The sequence below is a fragment of the Xenopus tropicalis genome, chromosome 5 (assembly GCF_000004195.4).
Source record: "Xenopus tropicalis strain Nigerian chromosome 5, UCB_Xtro_10.0, whole genome shotgun sequence".
NCBI classification, from domain to species: domain Eukaryota; kingdom Metazoa; phylum Chordata; class Amphibia; order Anura; family Pipidae; genus Xenopus; species Xenopus tropicalis.
In genome coordinates, this window is record NC_030681.2 from 43,045,588 (window position 1) to 43,073,549 (window position 27,962).

Here is a 27,962-nt window from a genome sequence, read left to right on the forward strand (position 1 = left end):
TGGCGGATAGAAGACCTGTTCTAAGCCTTAGAACACGTCTTTTATTCGCCGAGTGCAGGCCACGCCCTCCTCTACATCGCATCCGGCATCCTTGGGACCCACCCTACTTTGCCTCACAGTATCCGCGGCCAAACATATTTTATGGCTCTCACGGAATTACATTTTAAAATATGTGGTGTTTATGGCTCTCTCAGCCAAAAAGGTTCCCGACCCCTGCCCTAGCAGTACAAAATTGATTAACAATTAGAAAAGTATGCGCAATGTCACTTCCATGATTAAGGTGGCATATTTAGTTTCAGTGCTTTGGGGGGCACAGGACCTAAATACAGCACTCTTTTTATGTACAGTAGCTTATAAGTTCAGTGCATACATTTGCTCTGCGTCATCTAACCCACAAGCATCTCCAAGCAGAAGTGTAGTAAATGTTTAAATGTTAACCTTCTACAGAAGTGTTTCCCCCTGGCTGGCTGTTTACAGTTAACTTGCTTCTCTGGCTGAGACTTGACATTAACTCACTGTTCTTGGTAAGCCCTTGGCTAGAAGGGCCCTCAACCCAAGGGGGACCCATTTATTAACTTATTGGTCACCTGGACCCCTGTAAGGAGTGCCCTGCCAACAAGTAGAATAGGACCACAATAAAAGAAAAGTGTAAAGTGTAAATAACATGGCACTTTGCATCTTTTTATTTTTCCGCAGTTTGGTGTAAATAACATGGAACGTTGCATCTTTCTATTTTTCCTCAGTTTGCATCCTGCCCATTTTAGTAAGTGAACCCTACCTTCAGGGACCGACTCAGGAAAAATGTATTAGGGCAAAGGCAAAAACTGCAAAAACATGAACGCATAAACTTTAGTCTTTTTCAAACCATACCTACTACGGAAGAGCTTTTTAAACACTATATTATTCACCTCAATCACAAAGCTTGATAAGAAGAATGTGCAATTTCTGCCTCCTACACTTCCACTCAAGCTATTTTTTTGTTCATTTACACTCATATAAGGAAGATCTTCATTCAAAAGAAAATAAAAGCTTCAAAACAGCAATCTACATGTTTAGATCAAAGCCAGTACTTCACATGTATAAAGCTACTTGTCTGATTATCTTGGTCTTTAGCACAGAGGTACTTATATTTGCATGTCATTTTCATTGCTCTCAGTTTATTACACAAAAAAAGCACACATTTCCCAGCACAATTCCGGCCATTTTATCTTGCTGTAATAATTAAACATCCTAAGAAAAGTTTGAATAGGATCTGTGAGTTTTATTTTTGCAAATATAAAATATAATTATCACCCAGCTTTATTGTAATACAGGCATCTGGCATTGTTCTGTCTGGCGGTCAGTTCTGTTTTTATTGTGCTTCTGTGATACTGCCAAAAGCTTGTAATGAAATGATTTCATCCCTTTTATTTTTGTTACATTTATTCTTAGCCACTGATTATAATGGGTATTTACAAAGAGAAATATCAATAATCTGTATTAAACTTAAATGGTTGGCAGTCCTTGTTATCACAACAGTACCTTTCTTCTTTATATTGATATGCTGAATTAATAAACGAGCTATATATATATATATATATATATATATACATATGAAAGGGACCAGGCATTTACACGTTTTAACCTAGCACCCACTTATTTCGTTTAGAGTGCGGACACACAATTTGACTATATATACTTTTTATATATAAAGTATGTCACTTTAGTACAATGTCCAATGGTTAAATGTAGGTAATCAGGGGGTCATCCAAGTTTATTTGCATCTAATGACATGGCTGCAGGCATTATGGGCTACAGACCAGGAAGTAACTAACTTGGGCTCATTTGTCAACACTGGGCAAATTTGCCCATGGGCAGTGAACCATAGCAGCCTATCAGCGAGTGGCTTTTTTCAGCCAGCTGTAGCTAGACTGTGGAGACTTGTTCCCTCCCATTATCACTCTTGCCCCGTTGCACCTAGCTGACAAAAGACGCAATGACACCGTTGTGTGGGTGGAGTTCGGCCACAGCTTTATTATATAATACAACCTCCAAAATTAGTCCTTGCCATGTATATTCAACTTTTACAAACATCTTAAACTGTTTTGTTAACGAATGCCGGCCACTGCGAACATCTAGTGGGCATGTAGAAGCCATATTACAACATCAGAGCTTAAATGGCCAAGGACTACCCCCCGCCATTTGCTGTGACAACTCAAATATTTATACTGATATGATAATTTTTTTTTTTTGTGAAACAGAGTGTGCTTAAACAGGGAGGGTGGGAGGGGGATGCCGCTCTGTGGAAGCAGAGTGGCAGCAGCGCGGGAGATGCAGGCACAGAGGGGGAGGCAGGAGGAGCGAACGAGGGGGCTGCACTTTCCTGCCTGCACTAGCTGGTGAGTTAACCCCTTACTAGCACGGAGGGAACTGAGCCACAGCTGGCTCCAGAGTCCCTCCGCGCTTTCATTATTTATTTCAGCGCTCTCTAGAACAATGAATTAAACAATTTTATTGGTTTCCAGGGGTTTCTGCCCATGGGCAAATTTGCCCAGTGGGCATTGATAAATGACTGGACTAGCAGCTGTAGCAACAGAAGAAGAGCAGGTTATAGCCAACATATAAAGAACAGAATTCTAATGTGTAACAAAGTTAAAACAATGGCACACATATGCCTCTGTGTTCTGAGAATGCCAGGGCCTTTTTTCAATCCTGGTATGGACCTGCATAGAGACCGTAGATTTTGCAGATAGCAGATTGTGATGAAAGGGCACTGTGTTTTGGAAACCTAAGGACCACATAAATCCTCCCTTAAAACTGACTGTTTTTACCTCCATCTTACAAAAGTTGTAATCCTGAAAACAGAACAGCCTAAAAAATAATATGGCTAGAAATGCTGACATTGAACTTGCATCACCACCCCAGTGATTCAGTAATCCAGTAACATGAAAGGAACAGTTCAGTGTAAAAATGAAACTGGGTAAAATGGATAAACTGCGCAAAATAAAAAATATTTGCAATATTCTTACTTAGGCAAAAATGTAATCTATAAAGGCTGGAGTGGGAAGATGTCTTAAAGAAGTCTAACATAATAGCCAGAACTCTACTTCCTGCTTTCAGCTCTCTAATCTCTTACTTCGTCAGTGACTTTAGGGGGCCCACAAGGGACACAACTGTTCAGTTAGTTTGTGAGCATGCAGGTCAGATTCAAATGCAGAATAACTGTTATGTCCCATATGGCCCTTTATTCAAGTCATTGATTGTCAGCTTAGAGAGCTGTAAAGGAGGAAGTAGTGTTATGTAGTGTTATGTTATGACATCTTCTCACTCCAGCTTTTATAGATTACATTTCTGCCTTACTAACTGTATTGAAAACATTTTGTATTTTGTGCAATCTATTTATTTTGACCATTTTCATTTTTACTCTGAACTGTTCCTTTTAAAGGAGAAGGAAAAGCTAAGTCACTTGGGGGTGCCAAAATGTTAGGCACCCCCAAGTGACTTTAATCGCTTACCTTGTACCCCGGGCTGGTGCCCCTGTTAGGAGAAAGCAGTGAAAAGCCGACTTCTCTGTTAAAGTTCGGAAGAGCTGCAGCTACCCCTGGACTGGTGCTGTTCTCTCCGAACAGGGGCACCAGGCTGGGGAAAAAGGTAGGCGATTTAAGTCACTTGGGGGTGCCTAACATTTTGGCACCCCCAAGTGACTTAGACTTTCCTTCTCCTTTAATGATCCATGTCATCAAAATTGTTCAGGGGAGATACCATTCCATTTTGTTTTTTATCAGGGTTTTTTTTCGAGTGACTGGGTCTATGTTTTAATGGATAAAGTAAAATTAAGCTTCAACTAAACATTCAGCCTGGTGCCATGAGTGTGAAAGCTTAGTTTTGTGTCTATGCTTTTAAGGAACACCTGCAAGATATGAGCTCGGGGCTTGCGCATCCGCCCACTTTCATTAATGTGCGAGTTGAGTTACCCCCTTTTCCATTATATGGAATATTATTTGTTGCTAAGCATTGCAAGGGCAGGATATATAGCTTTCTCTGTAACTTCTAGGCATGCCACGTTTAGGGTTGCCACCTTTCAGCAAACTTAACACAGGGAGGTGGGCAGGGAAGTTAAGTCACATGGGTGGGGTTGTGCCATCATGGGTACAGGATTATGACATGGCAATTGGCAGTTGTCAATTTTGGAGAGTCCTGCCCAGTTTTTCAAATTGGAAAAACCTTGCAGACAGTTTTGACCCAGCCAGCCCTCCCAAAAACTGGATGCACCGAACCCTGAATCCTGCCTACATGTGTTTTAGCAGAGGAAATTCTCAGTATTGTCTATGGCAGGGTATTTTCTGGCGCTTAGTAGTCATGAAAACGTAGCTTCTACTAGTAGCTCTGTGTGTCTTTACCCTAAAACCAAAGGGAGATGAGTCTATAATGGATTTATATTTTTTCAATACAATATAATGTTTTTTTGTGCTTTTAATTAATTTGCTTTAGTTTTCTGCTGTTGTTGATTCTGCTGAACTAAACTGATCAGTTAATTACCTTCCAGTATCTGCTGTTCCATAAATGGGATAATGGCTTTGTGTTATTCCATATATACATCTATAATCTGTCCCAGCAGGACAGGAGTCTCTGTGTTAGAAGCACTTTGACAATATTATATGATTTCCAGGCAATAAGTTACTTATTTTTTTCTTCTTAGCAAGCTACATGAACAAGGAATGAGCAAGGCATAACAGTTCTATATATATATATATATATATATATATATATATATATATATATATATATATATATATATATACACATACTTTCCCAATATTTGCACCCACTGATGTTGGTAATATCTTTAGTCAGTGGGCAAAGATTTTTGCCTTTGAGTGCATGGCACACTGCTGGGAGCAAATTGTGCCCACCACATAAGAGGTAGAGGGGGTTATTTACCATTACTATGGATACAAGTGCTTTGTGAGCTGCACAAGTAGGTGCTGATGGACACAAGGAAGTTCTTTCCTTACCAGGTAAGAACAAGGCTCTTTACAGCCAGTGACTGCTAGTCCTAACATGTCTGAATGAGGGCGGATGAAGCCTATGTGCCACCCTTTGCCTAAGTATAGTACTGCTAAACACAGTCACCATACAACAGATGCCCATATTTTAGGGAAGTACAAAAAACAGGATCAAGTTGCCGTGATGCACTTTGCTCCCTGCCTGCCAGTATTAAATAACCCTTGAATGTGGGCATCCCTTGTATACTTATTTTTGCATCATTCACCCTGTGCAGGAAGGAGCACCTGTGGACATGAGGCACTCCTGGAGTTCCTTTGCACCCCACTGCTAGTTTACTAACATTGGTGCAACAAGCATAGGGTCACAGAGTGCCCTACAAGTGCTCTATAGGTAGGTGCTTAAAGGTAAGGGCACAGCTCTGTGTGCCATCATCAGAAGCAGATCCACTTCTCTCAGCCTGAAAAAAAAGAACGAACGTTGTGAGCAGCGGAGCTAGAGCCAATGCTCTATGTGCCCTGGCCCTAAATGTTTGGCACATAGTTCTAAGTAAACAAGCCCTTTAATCTGTACATTAGATAAAGTATGTTAGAACAGTATGTTTACATATGTAATCCTATTATAGCCAAGGCTCAACTGTGATGTTTTTCAATTAAGCTTTATGGGATTGTACCCAGGAATCAGATGGAAATAGAGAATATAGAGCAATAACCACATCTCAGTGCTGGCTCATTATTTAAAGAATGCTCAACATGGAGTTGGTTTCAAAGACATGAAGAGGCAGATTTATCAAAGTGTTAAATAAGAGCTCACCACCGCTCTCTGTTCATTTCTATGGGATTTTAGACATATTTATCAATGGGTTCCTCTAAAAATCCCAAAGACATTAATAGAGAGTGGTGTCATTTATTGTGGTAAGCTCTAATTAGCACTATGATAAATCTGCCCTGAAATCTTTAATGCTGAATTTACCTCATATTGTAAAAATGTAAAATTCTATATTTATATGTATTTATTTATCATGGTCTTTTATTCCAAAAATACTGCAGACAACACATCGAAATAAAATATTTAAAATAAAACAGTAATTGAAATAACACAAATAACATAGAACAATTATATGTAGGTACAGTTTGTTTGGATTGATTTTCCCCATAGCCAAAACATTAGTCACTTAATAATAATTACATTATAAGCACACAGAATGTTGTATACAAATCATTTTTTGTATATTTACATAGACATACAGTATTAGTGCCAACTCTTGGCTGAGCAGCAAAAGTACCAAATGGATTTTAATGTCTATAGTTTTTTAAAGGAACAATCAAAGAACTGCTAGCTCAGGTAGAAGGTTGTGTAAATGGCTCTTTAGATTTGTTCTGTATCTTGTTCTGTGGAAATGGTATGAATTTAGCATGTTTGCACATTTTTGAGGGGTTCCATACTCTCCTGACTATAAAGTCGCCACTCCATAAGGGAGATGCACTTGTTTTATTACCGTGCCCTTAAATTTCATACTTTCCCCTTACCTTTTGTAGCAATGCTGAGATAAATTTCCTATACCATCAAATATATAAAGTATAGGCTGTTAAAATACTGATAAGGTTATGCAATTATATCACTAAATTAGCAATAGCAATACGTTCATTTCCTTATATTCATTCTATTTATCCTGCAATAGCTGCATGAAATTCAAGCACATTATCTCCATCTTTCAGCTGTTAGTAGTAGAATCAAGCAAGTGAGAGCACTTCCAGGCATGAACACAAGAAGGCAGTGAAACACTACAGTTTTCATCCACCACTGTTTGGTAACGGTGCCCAGAGTTCTTTCCCATGAAGAATTTAAGTGAATGGAAATTTTAATAAAAAGAAGAAAACAATAATCAGGGGCTTTACGTTAATTTTCACTTATCTTTCTTTATCTTAAATCACAGCACTGCTTTTGTTTTAAGCTGAAGTACATCTCTTAACAGCCAGAGATCAATGATTCATACAAATCTTTTTAATTTCAAAGCTGGAAATATTTGCATATGATACTAACTCTCATTGGAGCTTAAATGCAGATTTATATCAGCATCTGATATAATGCACTGGCTGCCATTGGTCTTATTTCTTACTCTCCCCAGTCAAGTGTATGGGTGACCATCACGGTAGGTAATGTAGAGTGAAAAGCATGCGCCTATTCTGTTAGTCTTAGCGAAATGCAGGCGGAAGGAGGAAGCGCATCGCTCCAGGTACCCCGGGCTGGTGCTGTTTTCTCCTAACAGGAGAACTAATTTGCAAGTTAGAGAATGGTCGAAATTAGTTTGTAAATACAATGAAGAGTCTACTATAAGTTATGAAATAAAAACAAAGACCTGAATGATTCTAATGGCAACTGCACTTGTGCAAGTTAGTGCCCATATTTGTAAAAAAAACCCTTGAGTATTGGCAAAGGTACTTGTGCAAGTTAGCACATGTTAGTAAGTTAGTGCTCCTTGGTAGTGTTCTTATGGGTAATACCTAGTGATGAACAACATTTTTCACAAGGTATAGATTCTTGTTAAAACTCTGCATTTCACCTTTGCAAATATTTTCAGAAAATCACCAGGAAATTATGTTTATAGACTCCAATATATATTGTGCTGAAGAAGTCACAGTGGGAAAAACCCCAATGAGTTGTGTTTTGCAAATTTTCCTGCAATTTCGCAAATTTGGAGTGCTGCAATTATTGATTAATTACCTCATGGCTTTAAGAAAAGAGCAATGATTTTGTTAATTTCCTGTGGAGAAAATCACATTGACTGTGGTAGCATATTCAAACATGTTGCGTTGTAGGCTCAGTAAACTCAGTAGGATTGGAGAGAACAAATTGACTTCTAACTGGAAAAGAACAATGTAAAGTAGAAGGCAGCAATTTAAACAAGACATATTTCATGACAAAAGGGTTAATTTACCTGTGCAAGTGTTTAATGTGTAGTGTTAAGATTGCAAGTTTGAACACACTATACTGCCTACAACACAATATACTGTGGTTAAATCTATGGTTTGTGAATAATCGCAGTACTGATACCCTTTAAAACTTACACAAAGGTAAGCATTCACAGTAGCTAGACTTTAATGGGGGGGCGGGGCAGCAGGCCACCAGTTGGACAGCATTGCTCTAGACCAGTGCTGTCCAACTGGCGACCCCCTCTGTGTGGCCCCCCACCTGTCTGGCTGCTTTGATGGTTTACTCTTGTGTAAGCTTTAAATGGTATCAGTACTGTCATTAACTGCCCCCCCCCCCCCCCCCCCCCCCCCCCCCCGCATGGTTCTCACCTCAGATTCAGGCTGTAATCAGGCTGTATTGTTTAAATATGTAATCTCCTGTGTTGTTCACATTTTTTAATCTCTGCATTGTTCACCCCCTGCAGTGTTCACACCTCAGGCTCAGGCTGTAATCACCCCCATTGTTCCCCTGTTCACACCTCAGGAGCAGTAGAAACCCACAAATAATCCCTGCATACTACAAAAAGAACATATACTGAGGTGGTACTGCAATTAAAAAGTTTTTTAATATATAGTTATTGTGCAGACTGTAGGAGCAGTGCCAGCATTGTGTCACTGTAGGCTGCCTGTGTGTGCCATACACACAGGCAGCATAGGGCAAGCAGAGTATGGCACACACAGCCAGGGTAGGGAAGGCAGAGTATGGCACACACAGGCCAAGTTTGGCACAAACCAGCCAAGAATGGCAGACACAGTGAAAGTATGGCACACGCAGGCAGGGTAGGGAAGGCAGAGTATGGCACACACAGGCAGGGTAGGTAAGGCAGAGTATGGCACACATAGGCAGGGTAGGGCAGGCAGAGTATGGCACACACAGGCCAAGTATGGCACAAACCAGACAAGAATGGCACACACAGTGAAAGTATGGCACGCAGGCAGGGTAGGGCAGGCAGAGTATGGCACACACAGGCAGGGTAGGGAAGGCAGAGTATGGCACACACAAAGGCAGGGTAGGGCAGGCAGAGTATGGCACACACAGGCAGGGTAGGGCAGGCAGATTATAGCAGGTTTTTGCTGTACTACAACCATTAATATGGGTATGGTCATGTGATAACATGGGTGTGGTTTCAAGTGGGTGCAGTTTCAAAAAGGGGAGTGGTCAAAACTGGCTTCCATTATCGGCCCTCCACTACGTAGGTCGGAAAAATTCCGGCCCTCGGTACAACAGAAGTTGGACAGCACTGCATTAGGGTATGGTTTGGAAGGGAGGGACTAAGTCTCCACAGCCTAGAGAGCGCTAAAATAGCTAATGAAAGCGCGGGGAGGCATCTCCCTCCCCCCTCCCTGTCTAAGCACATTTATCTTATGACCTGTAAGTACGTAAGTTCTGTCAACTACATGACGTATTTTTCATTCCAAGCAAATGTTTATTCCGATTGTTAAAAAAAATATATATATATTTATATATATTTAGTTGTCACAGCAAATGGCGGGTGATATTCCTGGGCCATTTAAACCGGCATTCGTTATAAAACAGCTATATAAAGTTCTTGAAATACATGGCAAGGACTATTTGATGTTGTATTCTTTAATAAAGCTGTGGCTGAGCTCCACCCACATAACGGTGTTAGTGTGTCTTTTTTTTCAGCTGAGTACATCTGGGTAAGGTTTGGAAGGGAGGGAATAAGTCTCCACAGTCCCAGCTTTCAGGACATCAGTGTGTCAATAATGTACTTTGCATTGTACATTCCATACCATTGTTACTTAGAACATTATGACATCACAGTGATCACCATGGATCTGGAGGTGATGACATAACAATGCAGCTTGAGGTTAGGCAGTAAACTACAAACTAAGAAATGGTAGTAACCTAAACTTAGAAATGGCTCAATTAATTTAACCTAAATGTCTCAAATGTCAGGAAATCAAGTAAATAAAACATACCAAATACAAAAGAGAGATCCGGGTGTATAAACCCCGGATCTGTCTCACAGTTGATCTAGGTCAAATTCCCAACACCATCATATCAGCTCTCACAATGTGAAATCCTAAATGCAAAGAACTCACCGTTGTTCAGAAGTGGTTCAAGTGCTCAGAGCCCCGAACCTGTAGCTGGGGAAGGCGAAATCACGCATATGCAAAAGGGCTCCAAATGCACCGGACACAGCGGCTTGCTTAAAACTCGATTTTTATTACTCCATTTAAAAACAATACGTATTGTTTTTAAATGGAGTAATAAAAATCGAGTTTTAAGCAATCCGCTGTGTCCGGTGCATTTGGAGCCCTTTTGCATATGTGTTGAGGTTAGGCAGAACACGAACACAAGCAGTAGTCATTCTACAACCTACAGCAGAGGCAGACAGAATGAATTCTCTCTGTCTTTTGCTGACAATCTTATATTTATTCTTATATTTATTTTCAACTATATATGGAACAACAGGTAAATGAAATATTGACTGAGTAATACTAGTGGCATAATATAGAACTTATGTCAGAGAATTGCCAATGCTTATGTGCTAAATCAGCGCTGTCCAACTTCTGCGGTGCCGAGGGCCGGAATTTCTCGCGCATACATGGTGGAGGGCTGCTAATGGAAGCCACTCCCCCTTTTAAACCACACCCACTTCAAAACACACCCATTTTATCACAATGGTGGTAGTGCAGCAAAAACCCAAATGCTTGGTCCTCACTGCAGGGATATCGACCATCATTCATATGTGAAAGAATTATTTTATGTCATATTAAGACACACCCTAAAATCCATATGACTAGGGACCATTTACTGGCTATTTCCAACTGCTAACAAACTCCCAGAACAAACCCCTGCCAGGTTCACCTCCCACAGGCAGCATAGGGTAGCACTCTGCCTGCCCTACCCTACCTGTGTGTGCCATTCTCTGCCTGCCCCATGATGCCTGTGTCTGCCATATGCTGCCTGTGTGTGCCATACTCTGCCTGCCCTATGATGCCTGTGTCTGCCATATGCTGCCTGTGTGTGCCATACTCTGCCCTACCCTGCCTGTGTGTGCCATACTCTACCCTGCCTGTGTGTGCCATACTCTGCCCTACCCTGCCTGTGTGTGCCATACTCTGCCCTACCCTGCCTGCCATATGCTGCCTGTGTGTGCCATATTCTGCCCTACCCTGCCTGTGTGTGCCATACTCTGCCCTACCCTGCCTGTGTGTGCCATACTCTGCCCTACCCTGCCTGTGTGTTCAATACCCTGTCCTATGCTGCCTGCGGGCCGCCAGTTGGACAGCACTGCCCTAATGTACTCAGCTGACAAAAAGGCCACAGCTTTATTTAAGAATACAACATCAAATAGTCCTTGCCATGTATTTCAACTTTACCAAAAATCTTAAAGAACTTTATAGCTGTTTTATAACGAATGCCAGGCCACTGCAAATGCAGTGAGCATGTGGAAGCCATCAAACAACACCAGAGATTAAATGACCAAAGACTATCACCTGTCAGGAGGAGTTCATGTATTCCTACACTGAACTCCGACCCCACCCACCAAGAGCCCTAGCGCCCGTTCAATGCCATCCTGCAAACCAGACAGAAAAATATTGTGACCTATATCATTAAGGTGTACTCCATCAGGTGCCATAAATCTATACGTGATTGCGTCGCCACGCTACCCACCCTCTACTCCTGACAAAAAGGGAGATCCTCACATTAAGGAGCTTGCGCGCATGATCAGTCGCAGCCAGATACCTAATTCCTCTCCAAACCAACCTGGGGACAATTTCTGACCATAAAATAATCAAATTAGTAAACAATGAGGCACAGCGGTCCAAATCCGACTTAGTTAGCGTTATAAGATCCGCTACCTTGACCGCACCTAGGTCGTTGCCTCCTGCATGTATGACAAGCACTAGCGGGCCATTATAAGCTCTGCTGAAGGACAACACTTCTGGCAGGACTTGAAGAATTCTGTCCATTAATTGGCTGATGTGACCTAACATGTATGCGTGCCCTTGTTTTTTTTCTGGGAACTGTGAATAGCACTTAGTATTTAAAATGGCAATTTTCTATTTAGGATTGCCCAATGGCACATATTATTAAAAAAATACATTATTATGAAAATTGTTTATTTAGATGAAGTAGGTTTTACATATGAGCTGTTTCATGTTCTATATTTTTATAGCTACCCACATTGTTTGGGGGTTTAGTTTTCCTGTAAGTTCAAATCTTTTGTTTACTAATTCATGCTCTAGAAGATATTAGAATATTAGTATAGTGGGACTCTGGGACTATAGTGGGAACTGGCATATTATTTGTCAGGCTTTTGAAAGATTATACAAGGTATTTATCATCATCACATTTAGGCAAAGAGATCTGAGGTTTATCTGATTATCAGTAAGTGAGTATTGACATTCAGCACTTAGTGTATATTGATATCTGCAGCTTTCCATTAGCATTTAGTGTATTGATATCTATAGCTTTGTTTTTTTGCATTATTATGCTGAAATCATTTTTCATATACATTCTGGGTATTACACAGTACACTTTAAACAGTTTTACTCATTTGTCATTTAAGGCATATAGTAGCGTTCATACAATGTCCTAGAGCAGTAGTACAGTCATGTGTCTTTTATGGGTCACAGCAGGTTATTATTTAGTGTCTCTTGGATTCGCTCCTGAGCATGTGGAAAATATTATTTTATTTTAGAAAATTCAAACTCAGAAATCCTGGATCCCAACAAAAAAAATGTGATCGTATTTACTAACACTTTTCTGACTCAGGAATATTTTCAAAATAAATGAATGTACCAAATTACAAAGGCAATTCTGTTCTTTGGACTGTTAGAGCTCGATGGCAGGTCTAAGCTCTAAACCTGCAAGGAGTATTACACAAGTAATCACATATACAGAACATTGTTTCTAAAAATGATTTTCCTAGAATCCCAGCAATTTATTTCTCAAAATGATTTCCTAAATTCCTGATAATTGTTTCACCTTTTATTAACCTTTTTCACTTTCCCTTACTTTGTAGAGAAACCCCAAACAACAAGGGAGTAGTTATATAAGATATTTCAGGGTACAAACTCATTTGCAGTTGAAACTAAGCTGGAATCTGGAAGAAAGCTTGTAGCCCATGTGTAACAGAAAATATAACCTTTATGCAGAGCCTCCGTCAAGGGGTACATGTGAAAGTCCAGTCAGGGGCTCGGAAAGAGGTGACGGCCTCAAATAAGAAATTGCAATGGGTACAGGGTTTAATTAAGAAAGTATATGGCTTGGAAAGGACAGAGATGTATTTTGGTGCTTAGTGGCATGGCCTTGGCAGATTAGGGGAATAGTTAGACCAGCGTTTTTCAACCACTGTTCCGAGATGTTGCCTGGTGTGCCGTAGGCAGGGCACCAATGTACTAGGGGGGCACTGCTCTTGGCACCAATGTACTAGGGGGGCACTGCTGCTGGGCACCAATGTACTAGGGGGGCACTGCTCTTGGCACCAATGTACTAGGGGGGCACTGCTGCTGGGCACCAATGTATTAGGGGGGCACTGCTGCTGGGCACAGAGTTAAATTTTTTAACATTTTCTAATGGTGGTGTGCCTCGTGATTTTTTTCATGAAACAAGTGTGCCTTTGCCCAAAAAAGGTTGAAAAACACTGAGTTAGACGTGACTTGTTTTTAGGAATGAGTTTCCATTTCAAATAGGCAAGGCCTGCCATCCAAAGGGTAAGTCAGACAGAGAGCCACTGGCAACAAAGTCATATGGTTCTCCATGATTTCTGATGGCAGCCCTGCCGTGTTGCCTGGTGTGCCGTAGGCATGACAGGTGCAGCGTCGAGCTTGCACCCATACCCCCCTTTCCCCGTTTTAATCCCCGCCCCTAGCTTACACCCAAACACACACATGGACACTGTAGGTTGGGAAGAGAAGGCCGCAGTTATTTGTTTATTCACAATAAAACTTACATCCGTTAACATTTTAACATTATAAACTTGTACAAAACCGTTTGTATAACAAACATTTACAATACCCAACATTTACAGTAACAACAATCCCTGAGCCCAAACGTAACGCCTGGTTCCTGCCTCCTTTTCCCCTGACCTAAACCGAGGCTAACTTCCGATCAGGACCCCAGGCCTACCGGGCTACAGTCTCCTTGACAACTTAAACTTCCCCCTGAGGGCACGGAGTAAGGTACCCTCCGCTAACTGCGACAAACGACCCCCGTTCTATAGGGAGGGAGGGTGGGACGTCACGAGCTGCCGATCCTCACGCTGCCTGGAACTAACTGAAGGTAGGCTGCCTTGGTTACCCCTCCCCTTACTAAGCCCGGGAATTTCCAAGGCCCTCATTGGCCAACCCCCCAGTAACCCAAAGGAGAGGGGGGGGAAGGGGGGGCAGGCTGCCCTCCTTAACCCTGTCATGCCCTGCTTCCCTACACTAGGTTCCGGATCATTGGGCCCCATGACAGGTGCAGCGTCGAGCTTGCACCCATACCCCCCTTTCCCCGTTTTAATCCCCGCCCCTAGCTTACACCCAAACACACACATGGACACTGTAGGTTGGGAAGAGAAGGCCGCAGTTATTTGTTTATTCACAATAAAACTTACATCCGTTAACATTTTAACATTATAAACTTGTACAAAACCGTTTGTATAACAAACATTTACAATACCCAACATTTACAGTAACAACAATCCCTGAGCCCAAACGTAACGCCTGGTTCCTGCCTCCTTTTCCCCTGACCTAAACCGAGGCTAACTTCCGATCAGGACCCCAGGCCTACCGGGCTACAGTCTCCTTGACAACTTAAACTTCCCCCTGAGGGCACGGAGTAAGGTACCCTCCGCCACCGGCGTGGCAGCTTGACTCCTCAAGCCTGCCACGACCCGCCATCAAACCGTCCTAGGGCCCTCTCGATTCCCTCACCCAGTGCCAGGTTAAATAGGTCAGTCCCTACGTCTGACAAATGGACCCCATCCTTCCAGTAGTAACCGGGTAACTTCTCCTCCAGGACCTTATGCCTCACTACCACCCCGTTAAACTTCCTCACAAAGGCGGCCAGTAATTTGTTCACCTTGCCCCTGCTCCTCTCAATTCTCTGCCCATCCCTGGCATGCCTCCACACTAAACGCGGCACCATCTCTGACCAAACAATTACTATATCCGGGAACATACGCCTTATCCTGTCCAAATCGTTTTTCATCGCCGTAACCAAATCCTTCTGAGGAACTAACCCCATATCATTCCCCCCAGCATGTATTACCAGTATGTCCGGGCGCCGCCCGGCTTTCACCTTTTGAAGCAGGGTGGACCAGACTCCTGGCCACCGCATGCCTCGAACCCCAAACCAGTGCACTCCCACCTTGCCTTCGGGAAAGCCCAGCTGCAATCCAGGTTTTTTAACTGCGGCTCTCCTTCTGGCTCGATGTATGAATGAATGCCCGATCAGCCACACCGCGATCCTGCCACCTGTTCAAGGAAAACAAAACGTGAACACAGATGCCACCATCCCATGGTACATGGTATTCCCCTTGTACCAACCAACCTCACCAAAACAGAATTTTTTTTTTTTTTTTTTTTTTTTTTGTGTTTTTGTTGTACCAACATCAGACCAGCAGTGCTGGCCGCACATAGGTCTTAAACCGACTCGACTCCCACCTACCAATTCTCATCACTGTGTCATCTCCCAGCCCCAACCGCGCTGCTTCAGTCGCTGCACCTATGCGGAACGAGTGAGTACCAAAGTCAGCCGGCTGCGCTCCCACTGCCTGCAATCCCATCCGCAGTACCCGGATAAACTGAAAGCGTGTCAATGGGCTCCCATCCCCATGGATGAACAAAGTCTCCCCCACCTCGGGCCGTATAGCTAGATATCTCCCCATGCACCCCACTGGACATGCCATGCCGCCATCCAGTCGATACAAGACCACGTCCACCCCTTTCCCCCACACATCTGTTTTGGACCTTCGCAGCCGTACCTGTACTTCCGACTCCAGCACCCTCACATCTTCTGCCCTTAAACCCCCAGGCACCTTTTTGCTGCTGCTAACTAATTCGCCTACCCGGAAAGCCCCAAAGAAGGCTAAGGCGAAAACTGCTTGAAACAGCTGCACCTCAAACTCAGATTTACAACATTGGGGCAGTGCCGACTGTATTTTCTGTAATAGCTCAAAGGAGATGGGGCGCCTCTTGTCCCGTGTCACCCTCCCCTTCTTAAGGCCCCGCACTGCCTGCCTGATGAGGAAATCCTTAGTCAGGTCTTCCATCCCTCCCAATTTAAACAGAAAGGCCAAACCTGCCATGCGCTTCTCAATCACGGCAACTGACTTGCCCCCTTCCGCTAGCCAGACTACATACCATATCAATGCGTCCCTCCGGTCGGTGGCATTCCCGAAACCCCCAGCCCAGAGCTCCAATTGCCTCCACTCCTCCCACACTTTACTGTAAGCCGCCCATGTAGTTCTGGCCACTGACTTCTCCACCAGCTCCATTAACTTCCGTTCCCCAGTTGCCATAGATGATGCGGGAAAGGGCAGCCCTCCTTCTCCGCCTCCGGTGCCACCTGCCAAAACCGCTCCCATTGAGAGCGAGAGAGCGCGTCAGCTATAACGTTTTTTACTCCCTCAACATGCCTTGCCCTGCACCGGATGTTCAACCTGAAGCAGCGTAATACCAGGACCCTCAGCAAGCGCAATACTGGTGGTGACGAGGCAGACCAATTGTTGATCCCTTGCACTACGCTTAAGTTGTCGGAGAAGAACACTATGCTCCTGTTTCTCAGCTCCTGCTCCCATACAAATAAGGCTACCACTATTGGGAATAGTTCCAGGAAGGCCAGGTTCCTGACCAAGCCAGACTCCACCCACTCCAAGGGCCATTTCTCCGCGCACCACTGGCCTGCTAGGTATGCTCCGAAACCTACACTCCCTGCCGCATCTGTGAAAAGCTGCATCTCCTGTGCTGTCGCCTCTGGCGCCTGGAACAGGACCACGCCATTGAAGTTGTGTAAGAACACCTCCCATACTCCCAAATCTGCCCTCACCTCCCGGCCCAGCCGCACGTGGTGGTGCGGGGCCGTGGCGCCCGCCATCGCGCGAGCCAGTCTCCTACTAAACACTCTGCCTGCTGGTATGACCCGACACGCGAAATTCAGCTTGCCTAGGAGCGACTGCACCTGCCTCAAGGTGGGTTTTTTAGTCTGCCTCATTCTCCCAACCTCCTCCCTTAGATCTGTGACCTTACTGACTGGGAGCCGGCATTGCCCTTTCTCCGAGTCCACCTCCAATCCTAAGAACTGCATCGTTGTCGCAGGGCCTTCGGTCTTGTCCGCCGCAAGGGGGACCCCAAATTCCTCAGCAACCTCCCGGTGGGTATCCAGGATGTGGAAACAGATGTCTGAGGAAGCTGGCCCCACGCAAAGGAAGTCATCCAGATAGTGGACCACTGAGCTGTATCCCGCCTTCCTCCTAATCACCCATTCCAGGAATGTACTGAAGGCCTCAAAGTAGGCGCAGGAGATGGAACACCCCATGGGAAGGCATAGGTCCACGAAAAATGCTCCCTCAAACCAGCAGCCCAGCAGGTGGTGACAATCGGGGTGGATGGGCAGCAAGCGGAATGCCGACTCGATGTCGGCCTTTGCCATTAGTGCCCCCTTTCCCGCTTTCCTAACTACCGCCACCGCCTGGTCAAAGGAGGTATATGACACGGAGCACAGTTCCTTGTCAATGTCGTCATTGACTGATCCACCCTTGGGGTATGACAAGTGGTGGATCAGCCTGAACTTGCCGGGTTCCTTCTTTGGGACCACCCCCAAAGGCGAAACCCTCAAGTTCATCATGGGAGGGAAATCGAAGGGGCCCGCCACCCGGCCCAGTTTGATTTCCTTTTCCAATTTTTCCCATACCACCCCGGGGTATTCGTTAGCAGACTTTAGGTTACGTAGCACCAGCTCCCCCCCCCTTTTTTCTCTAAATGGAATCCTAAACCCCTCCCTGAAGCCTGACTCAATCAAGGCTGCCTCCTCCCGCCTAGCGTAGTGGTCTAGCCACGGTTGCATCGCGCCTAGCCTCACTGGCGTCCTCCCCTTTGGAAGACTCACCTGGTTTGCCTGACACCTTTCCCTTCTTAAAGCAACGCTGGTATGAGTGCGTTCCTCCGCACCCGGAGCACTCGTGCTTGTATTTGCACGATGCGCCCCACTTGCATTGGCTATCGTTAAATAGCCAGCAGCATCCGGGCTTAATGGGGGCCGAGGTGCCGCCCTGTTGTGGCCCCCCGACCCCCCTCTGAAAGGGGTTCGCCTTTTGTGCCATCATGAGTTTAAGCCAGAGGGTGATGTCCATCTGGTCCCACCTCATTGTAGGGTTGGCTGCTAGCCGCTGACGGAACTGCTCGTCATAACGCCACCAAGCCAGCCCCCCATAGACCTTGAACGCTTCCCAGATCCCGTCCACGTAACAAAACAGTGACGAGCATCTCTCGGGGTGTTTTTCCCCGATTATGCTCGCCAGGATACAGAAGGCCCTGAGCCAATTGCCAAAGGTCTTTGGCAGCTTTCTGTACCTCTTCTTCTTCTCCTCCTCCTCTTTCTTGCTATCCTTCTTCTCATCCTCTTTTAACTCAATGGTCTCATCCAGGGGAAGCAGGGAAAACAATTCCACATATTCCCCCTTCCATATTTTTTCCTTAACTTCCTGCTTCACGTGTACCCCTAGGGGGCCAGCAAATGCCACGTACGCGTTTTGCCTGGCCGCCTCCGCTATGCTGCTCACTAGTGCCTCCCTCTCTTTTTCCCTTTCTGATTTACCCTCGGTGTCTCCTCCTTGCCCAGGGTTTTCCCTTACTTTGTCTGCTGTGGCCGCCGAGCCCGGTGCCGCTACGGTGGGCTGTGGTGCTGGGTTGGCCCCTGCCACACCTAACGTGCCTACCCAAACCTGGGATGGCCCTGCTGCTGTGCCCTGCCCTTCCCAACCTGCCAGGAATTGTTTCAGCCCTGCCAGTAGCCCCGCCGTGTCCCCCACCTGGGCTGGTCCCTGTTCTATATCCCTCTGTGGCTCACCTCCTGGTCCCCTGGCTGTGGAAGCCTCTGGGGCCGTAATCACGCTGGCGAGGCGCTCCCGCGTGTCCAGTCCCCGTCCCGACCCATCTCTGGCCGTGCGTCGCTGCTCACTCCGGACCCGGCTTGTAGAACGACTCCTGGTGTCCCGTCGTGCCTCTGACGTGGCGTACCTGGCTCTCGACCGTCCCCGGCTCGAGCCGTTCGAACCGCACCTATGCGACACACAAGAACAGGAGTGCTCCCTCCTCCGTGACCCCTCTCTCCTCCTGGTGGGACTTCTGCTGGCCCTCCCCCTGTTTCCCCTGTGCCTGGCTGTTCCCAAAGCCGTGCCGCTCCTCCAGCTCTCCCTGGTGCCTGACCGACTCCTAGCCCGTGATTCCCATCTCCTACCCCCCCTGGGGTGCCTGCTGCCAGATCGGCTCCTTCTTGGGTCCCTCCTGGTCTCCCTCGTCCTGGACCTACTGTCCCTTTGCCTGCTACGTCTTTGCCCCCTGGTCATCGCCAGGCTGGTGCCCACATCCAACCCGGGGGTCCCGGAAGTGCCCTCGGGGTCCCCCCTGCTCCCCGCTGCCTGACCCGGTCTCTGGGCCGTAGTTCCCTCCTCCTCCTGCCCCCGGCCACCAGCCTGGGCTGTGGCCCTCGGCCCTGTGGCTCCATCCTGCCCTCTCCCCGGGTCACGGCTGTCAGCCAGCCCCGTGCCTCCATCTGTTGCCCCACTGGTTGGGCCCGCCCCCCGTCCGGGGGTCCCTCCGGTGCCTGCCTCCCCCCTGTCTGGCGCCGCTACCCCTCTGTGCCCGGCTCTGCTCCTCGGCCCCCCCGCTCCTGCTGGGGCCGTTTTGTCTCCGCCCCTTCCGGCCCTCTGTGCGCTGCTCCCCCTCTGCCCGCTCCTCTGCCGGCTGCCTGCCTGGCCTGGAGATTTCCGTGCCGCCTCTGCGCCTGGGCCCCGGCTTCCTGTGACGCGCGACTTGGCTCCGCCCCCTGCCGCCCGTGTTACTCGCCTGCTGGGTCCTGGCGCCGGTTCCTCTGTGTCCCCATGCTGTCTCCTCGCGCTGCCCCCGGTGCGGTCTGCTCCTCCGTCCGCGTTCCTCTCCAGCGATGTCCTGCTGTGCCGACTGGTCTTCTCCGCTGGGTCCCCTGCTGTCCCTGGGCTCAACCGATCCGGTGGACGGGTCCTCCTCACGGGTCTGCGCTGCCCTCCGGTCTCCGTTCCTGGGAAGAGGTCCCTCAGCTGGTCCTGGATCCACTCCGGTCCCTGTCGCCTCGCCGCCTCCCGGAATTCCTGCACCAGTTGGTCCAAGCTCGCCGCGTCCATGGTCCCACGACGTCACGAGCTGCCGATCCTCACGCTGCCTGGAACTAACTGAAGGTAGGCTGCCTTGGTTACCCCTCCCCTTACTAAGCCCGGGAATTTCCAAGGCCCTCATTGGCCAACCCCCCAGTAACCCAAAGGAGAGGGGGGGGAAGGGGGGGCAGGCTGCCCTCCTTAACCCTGTCATGCCCTGCTTCCCTACACTAGGTTCCGGATCATTGGGCCCCAGGGCACCAATGTACTAGGGGGGCACTGCTCTTGGCACCAATGTACTAGGGGGGCACTGCTGCTGGGCACCAATGTACTAGGGGGGCACTGCTCTTGGCACCAATGTACTAGGGGGGCACTGCTGCTGGGCACCAATGTATTAGGGGGGCACTGCTGCTGGGCACAGAGTTAAATTTTTTAACATTTTCTAATGGTGGTGTGCCTCGTGATTTTTTTCATGAAACAAGTGTGCCTTTGCCCAAAAAAGGTTGAAAAACACTGAGTTAGACGTGACTTGTTTTTAAGAATGAGTTTCCATTTCAAATAGGCAAGGCCTGCCATCCAAAGGGTAAGTCAGACAGAGAGCCACTGGCAACAAAGTCATATGGTTCTCCATGATTTCTGATGGCAGCCCTGCCGTGGTGCAAGATATAGAGGTAACTACAACATTAATGTGAAAAAAGAAAACCAGCAGCAAGAGTTAAGTTTAGCCATAACACATACTAGAAAAGGCAAAATGTGGGGTCCTCTGGGCCCTTTAGCAAGTCTATTCCCAAAATAAAAGTTCCAGGAAAAGGTGAGGACTTAAACTTCCCCTTCCGATAGCAAAATTGCAACTGAAAGTTAAAAACGGGAGGAAAGAAAGAGGTGCTCCTCTCCTGTGTTCCCGTATATAACAGGCTGATCAGAAAAAATTACACATTTTACCAATAAAAAAAGAGCTTTGAGCTTTTCTCTGAAAATTAAACAGTGTCTGAAACATGACATTTCTTAAAAACTTCCACTCAGCCATCTACTTCATGTTGCACTGATGTTGATGATGTTGTTGTTGCTATCAGAATCTGATAGATATAACGTGAACTAGACCTGAGATATATTAATGGGTCTAGCGTCATTTCTTTACCATGCCATCCTGAGAAATGGTAGCACTCATTTTCTCTCTTTGCTATTTACTACTTTATTGTTTTGTCTAATAGTCATTGACTCAGTACCTTACGAAGAAAACGAGACAAAGGACTCTAAGGGATATAACTAATTAGCAGCATAATTATAAACCAGAGTTTAGTCAGATCCTCTCTGGTCCACTTGCAAAGTCAAGTCTGGAATAATTGGAATTATCTGTTTATTTGGCACAGATGACAAACAAGTGGAAAGTACATACTCTAAAATGCAGCCTAAATTATTTATTATAGAACATGTAAACGCCACCACCTCTCTTTAGCTTAACAGCATGCCAGATCACTCGTCCCCTACTGTGTGAAAAATTGCTTTTTGAGCTATTTAGTCACTTCTGTGCATTTCTATCATAATGTGTAAGATGGAATACACAGAACAGTGAACTGCAGCTTAGAATGGATAAGCTTTCCTAGCCATGGATTTATAAAATAGGTAGTTATAAAGGAAGCTAGCAGAAATGTTCTGTAGAATTGATTTAACCTTTGCATACTGCAATGTGTGATAGAAAACCATTGTATATACACAATATTTTGAAGCTAAACATGCAGATAGATATTTCTGGCAAATCATAATGTCATAACATTGATGGTTTTTCACCCCAGTGATCCCTGTTTGGAGAGACTGCTATTTTCTCAGTGACAGGTTTGGCATTACCTGTGAATATTGATTCCAAATACATTAACACAATACATATGTATGGAGAAATGCAAGAAAAAAGAATACTCATAGAATATAATCTCTTTGCTTAGGATTTCTGGTTAATAAAGACACATTGAGGAATATTTTCTTAAAAAAAGATGTGTTCAAAAATGAAACATTATGATGTGATGATACTAAATGGGTTATTTACTTATTCAAATGCTACAGTAAGTGCAATTTCAGACACAATTTGCTGTGTTAACCTAGGATGCATAATTTTTACCCCATAATTAAAGCATAATTACAGATGCAAGGTGTTGTCGCTCTCGGTGCATTGGTGTCTGATATGGCAAAACAAGCTCAGTTGCTCAGAGTAAGGATGTAATCATTTCCAGTGCTTGGTGTTGAAATGGCGTCTGCGGGTTATGTCTGTGCAAGTAAATTGCGCACATTGATGCCGCATGCTGTGGGAACCTGTGTCAGTAGTTGCATTTTGGAGTGATTTGGAACAGGAAGCAAGAAGAATCTTTGAAAGAATCTTTAATGAATGACTATAATAAGTGATGAGCAAAATCTTTCACTTGGTTTTGGCGAAAAAAAAAATCCCATAAACTCCAATGGCCGGAAAAAATAGGTCACTGACTTTAATGTTTTTCATGAAATTTTGCTGTTTTGCAAATTTTTTGGCGAAGTAAAAAGGAACTGATCTGCTCATCACTGGCTATAAGTCTTCAACTGCAGTTGCAGTTGTAAATTTACTCTTAATATTAGGACACACATTTAAAGAGATACTGACACCAGAAATTATACCTTTTTTACATCTCTCATAACACTGTCTTTGCATGAGCTTTATAATTTTGCCATAAAAGTATTTCTTGATGCGTTTACATTCCCTATCTGATCCCCCATGTTCCCCTATGAGGGGGCGGCCATATTTGTGCAGCAGGAAGTCCGTTAGCATTAGAACTGTATAACTGAGAGAAGGGACAGTCAGGTTGGCAAAACAGTCAGGTTTAGGAACTTCAAGTAGCAATTACTTACAAAAGCAGCCCTATCAGCAAAAAATGATCAGCATGACCTATAGGCAACTTTTTATATAGTAGTTTTTTTGTGTTAGTATCACTTTAATTTAGACTTTATTACAAACCTTTAAACAATATCTTTAAACATTCTTGAAAACATTTTTGTGATTAACTTATTTTTCAAAATCCAAGCACTAGATTTTTTTTATAAGGACTGTGCCATATTCATGTGTGCAGTGGCCATAGTCTCAACAACTGCCCGTGTTGTCTTCAGCTCAAAAATAGGATGCCATTTCTCCCCACCACCAAAATGGCTGCCCAAAACCCACAGCACTTTTTAAGTTCTCACACATGCTTTGAAAGTTATCGCTTTTAAATGCTTTTAAATCTGCAGAAAAATGCTAAGACTTAACGACATTCTGTATGGGGTTGGAGAGTGTAGACACATGGCCAGCATAATCAGGAAATTCTCTGTCTGGTGTACAGAAAAAAGCAATGAGTGCACAAAACAATCAGCCACATGTTGGGTTGTTCCAAAGAATGCTTTTCAAAGTGTCTGATCAGTCTTGTTTATAAGACCTACCAGCAATACTGATGAGGCCCCTGTGACTATATTCTTCAGCTTCTGCTACTTATTCAAAAAGCTTCAATTGCCAGTCATCTTCGCTAAGGGGCAGATTTATGAAAGTGTGAAATTAGAGCTCATAACAGTATTTGTATTTATTCCTAGGGGATTTTTAGAGGTGTACTTCATCAAACATTTATCCATTGATAAATATGACTTTTTAGTGTGGTGAGCTTTAAAGGGCACCTATCAGCCCTATATTGTTTTCCCCATGAGAGGTGCGGGCTAACAGAGCCCACACTCTGCTTGGGGGAAACAATTGTTATCTTTTTAAAAAAACTCCCCCTGACAGCGCTGGGCTACCTGCAGACGGCCATGTTGGTTGGGGCGCATGCACATAATAAGTGGATCTCCCCGCTTGCTTACTATGCGCATGCGCATGACTGTAGATCACCCTCCTACATCACTTACATGCACATAATGAGCGAGTTGCGGCACTCAGACCAGGTTCGTAGGCAGCTATTTCAATGGTATCTAACCTGAACAGCACTATATGTAGCACTTATGAATTTGATTTCAGTGTAATAATGGAAAGAAAAATACAGCAGTCCGAATATGTACGATAACAACGAGGTAAAACAAAGTAGTTTAGGTAAGTATAGTGTGCGCCCTATTCTCCTCTGAGAATAATAGAGCCCTAGTGCTTGGCAGGAGGTGGTGGTGATAGCTTCAGGGTTCACCTGCATCAACAGTCACAGCAATGCTCAATTTGGAACAAAAAGAAGGAAGGACTGAGCTGTTCCCAGCACAATTAAACTTTAGCCTCAAGCACCTTAAATGGAAGTGGTTTTACATTCAACTTACTTCACGTATATTGCAGGGACCGCAACTGCATTTGCGAATGTACATGAGCCCTCTGTTGTTCCATAGCTGGAAGCCAACTGAGGACTAGTATTAACCCCACTGGTTAGTGCTTCCACAAGGAGGTGGAGAGTGGGGTTCTATCAGCCAATTAGAGAGGCATATCTTGCACTCAAAACACTGATACTGTTAGAATAAGCTTAGTCAGATAAAGTAGAATCTGGGGATACATGCTGTGCATGATTTTGTTAGGTTACATCTACCTTTGGCCAGTCCACCTGGACAACATCCACATAGCTTCTAAGTTTTATTTAATAAAAAGAGAGTACATTTTTTAGCATGTTATCATGATAATGCTGAGCTAATAACAACAAATAAAGAACAGGATCTTGAAACGGATTTCATGGGAACCATACGTTAGTCAATTACATACATGCATAAACATTATATTTCTTATATCAGTTTTATGAAACAAGTCAAAATAGAGTTCTCTGAGTATCAAGAAAATCTTTAAGGCCAATCAGTACAAACAGAATATAGGAAAGTATAATGTAGAAATGGAAATCACTGGAGTAGTTAAAAATTAACTGAAAAATAGGTAGTGTAGTGACTTGAACAGTATAAGCAGAAGATTGATAGCTAATGGAGTGGAATTTCAAAGTTTTGCAGAAACATCAAGGAGAGATGTCAGAATCTTGGAACAAATATCCGGAATGTGAAATCATTTGCTGCTAAACTCTGACAAATATACTGACAATTAGGAGAATGGATGTTGAGTGTTTATTGTGACACGCTTTAAAAACTTTCTTGTGTGGATTTGGAAGTGTAAAATAGTTAAAAGTTAAAAATAACAAAAAAAGAATGAGTTTAAATGTTCATTAACTTAAAACTTTCAACCTTCTGACAACCCCCAAGCTTAAGAACCTTTATAATGATGCATTATTTCAAATGGGCATCAATCAAAAAGTTTACTATGGCATTCATGGGTAATATTATCAAGGGTTGTTTATCTAGTGGGTTGTCAAACGGTTGAAACTTTTTGTTTAACTTTTAAGTTCATAATCCTTATTTGTTATTTACTTTTTTCCCATTAGGTTTCAATATTGTATTTGCCATGCTATGGAAATAAACCTTTCTTTTTATATTTTAGTTTTTTAGTTACAATGTATGGGTCCTACTTTTTCTGTCCACTGAAGCTCTTCTTTATTGCTGAGACCTTTCCATGGTTCTCAACATGTTTTTTAATCTGTTTTAAAATTAAAGCAAATCTAGCATGTTTCTATCAAGGAATCACATTCATGTTTTTGTGTGTGAGAAAACAATACCCCAATCCCTCCAGTCCAGTGATACCTTAATATAACAGCCTCTAGCGTGGCATAACTGATAACATGTTCAATCCTGGATTCTGCAGGATTGATTGCAGGGCTGCCACCAGGGGGGTACTGCAGTCAGGGGACCTGTGGCAGAAGTTGGCGCCAAGATGGAAAAGTCTGATTCATAGGTTGTGAAAGAGGCAGAGGAAAAGCTACTATTTCCCTAGCCAAATTCCAGACCGTATCTCCTTCCAAAGAGAAGTGGAGTAGTTACAGGTAAAACTATGCGCTAAACTCTCAGTATGGATAGCAGAATGTGACAATATCTTACCACTAAACGTATTCAATTCATCCCAATAGGGGATACACGTAAGTAAATGCAAAATAATTTGTTCATATTGACTGAAATTCATGAAAGATATATTGCTTGGCATTTTGTAGTACAGGTATGGGATCCCTTATCCGTAAACCCGTTTTCCAGAATTTCCGAATTACTGAAACACCATCTCCCATAGACTCCATTATAAGCAAATAATTTTTTAAAAAGATTTCCTTTTTCCCTGTAATAAAAAAACAGTACCTTGTACTTTATCCCAGCTAAGATACAATTAATCCTTATTTAAGGCAAAACAAGCCTATTGGGTTTATTTAATATTTAAATTATTTTTAGTTATGGAGATCCAAATTACGGAAAGATCCTTTATCCAGAAAACCCCAGGTCCCAAGCATTCTGGATAATAGGTCCCATACCTGTATTGTAATTTTGGAAAATATTATCTTGGGAATGTAATAAATGGTCTAAAGTTTGCTACTAGTCTAGTAACTCTAGAAACTAGGGAATTTTTTACAAAACCTAGTTCTGTAAATCTGAGTTTGGATGTGTAACATTTTACTAATGAAGTCCAAATCATGTAACAGATTGTCTGCAGCTGTTCAGAATATATCCTTCTGGTTTGAAATGTTGTTTTTCTTGTTGAAATTTAATACAAAATTAATTTAGCAAACTGAATTTACATTCAATTCATAAAGGCAAGTCCTTGTTTCAAATCCCTGGCTACTGCAGTCCCGTTTCTCTCTCTAATTTAGAACTTGAATTCTTTCCGAATGCTGTGACAGCGTTCCAGCTCAAAGCAGATGTGCGGTAATAACATTTTATTGGAGCAATGTAAATAAGGTTTCATAGAAATGGATAAATAACACAGCATCAAATGTATGATTACATGTTTAATCCCTAAATATTGTTTCTTCTTATTTTTCTTTTTAATTTTCCTTATAATGCATTTTTTTACTCATGGCATTTTTTGACATTTAATACTCATGTAATTCATTAATTTTATTTAATTTATTCATTAAATACTGATACTCATACTACTACATTTACTACAGGAGGTCATTTACTACTGCCCTTGCCATTAAGTGTGGGAGAACTAAAGGGCACAAAAGTGAGCCCCCTTTTTGCTTCCCCCAGCTCACTCACTCTTGAATACAGCTGTGCAGTGCTGAATTCATGAATACGGTTCTCTGCTCTTTGTTTTGGAGGTTTGTGCCCAATTTAAACCCTTGCTCAACGTCACTTCCTTACCTGAGCCTTATCTTCTGGTAGTGTGAGTGCTGTGGCTAGACCCTAGCTCTTGCTCTTGCCTTGTTCCTGCTCCAGTCTTGCCTGGTTCTGTTCCTGTTCTGTCTCTACTCTACTCCTGTCTCCCTCTACTGCCTGTCCCTGTCTCTGCACCTGCTTCTGTCTCTATGCCCACTCTGTCCCATTGTGTTCTTGATTGGTCACAATAACTGTTCTCTACCTAAAGGACTCACCACCCCGGGGGTAAAAGTCTACACTGCCTTAAACAGGTTCACTAGTCAAAATGCAATTAACCTGATTTCACTGGCTGATATAAGGTAGCATCTCAATGGGCTGACCATCATTATCCTCAGGCCCGGATTTAAACAATGGGTGCCCCTAGGCCTGCTTGGCTCCTTGCCTCCTACCATCCCCTTGGTGTCAAATGTGATCGTACACACATGCACAGGGTTTTTGTTTGTTGGGTCCAGAGCACTGGGGGTTGGCATGTGGGAGATGAAAAGAGCTACCAAATATCCTACGGATC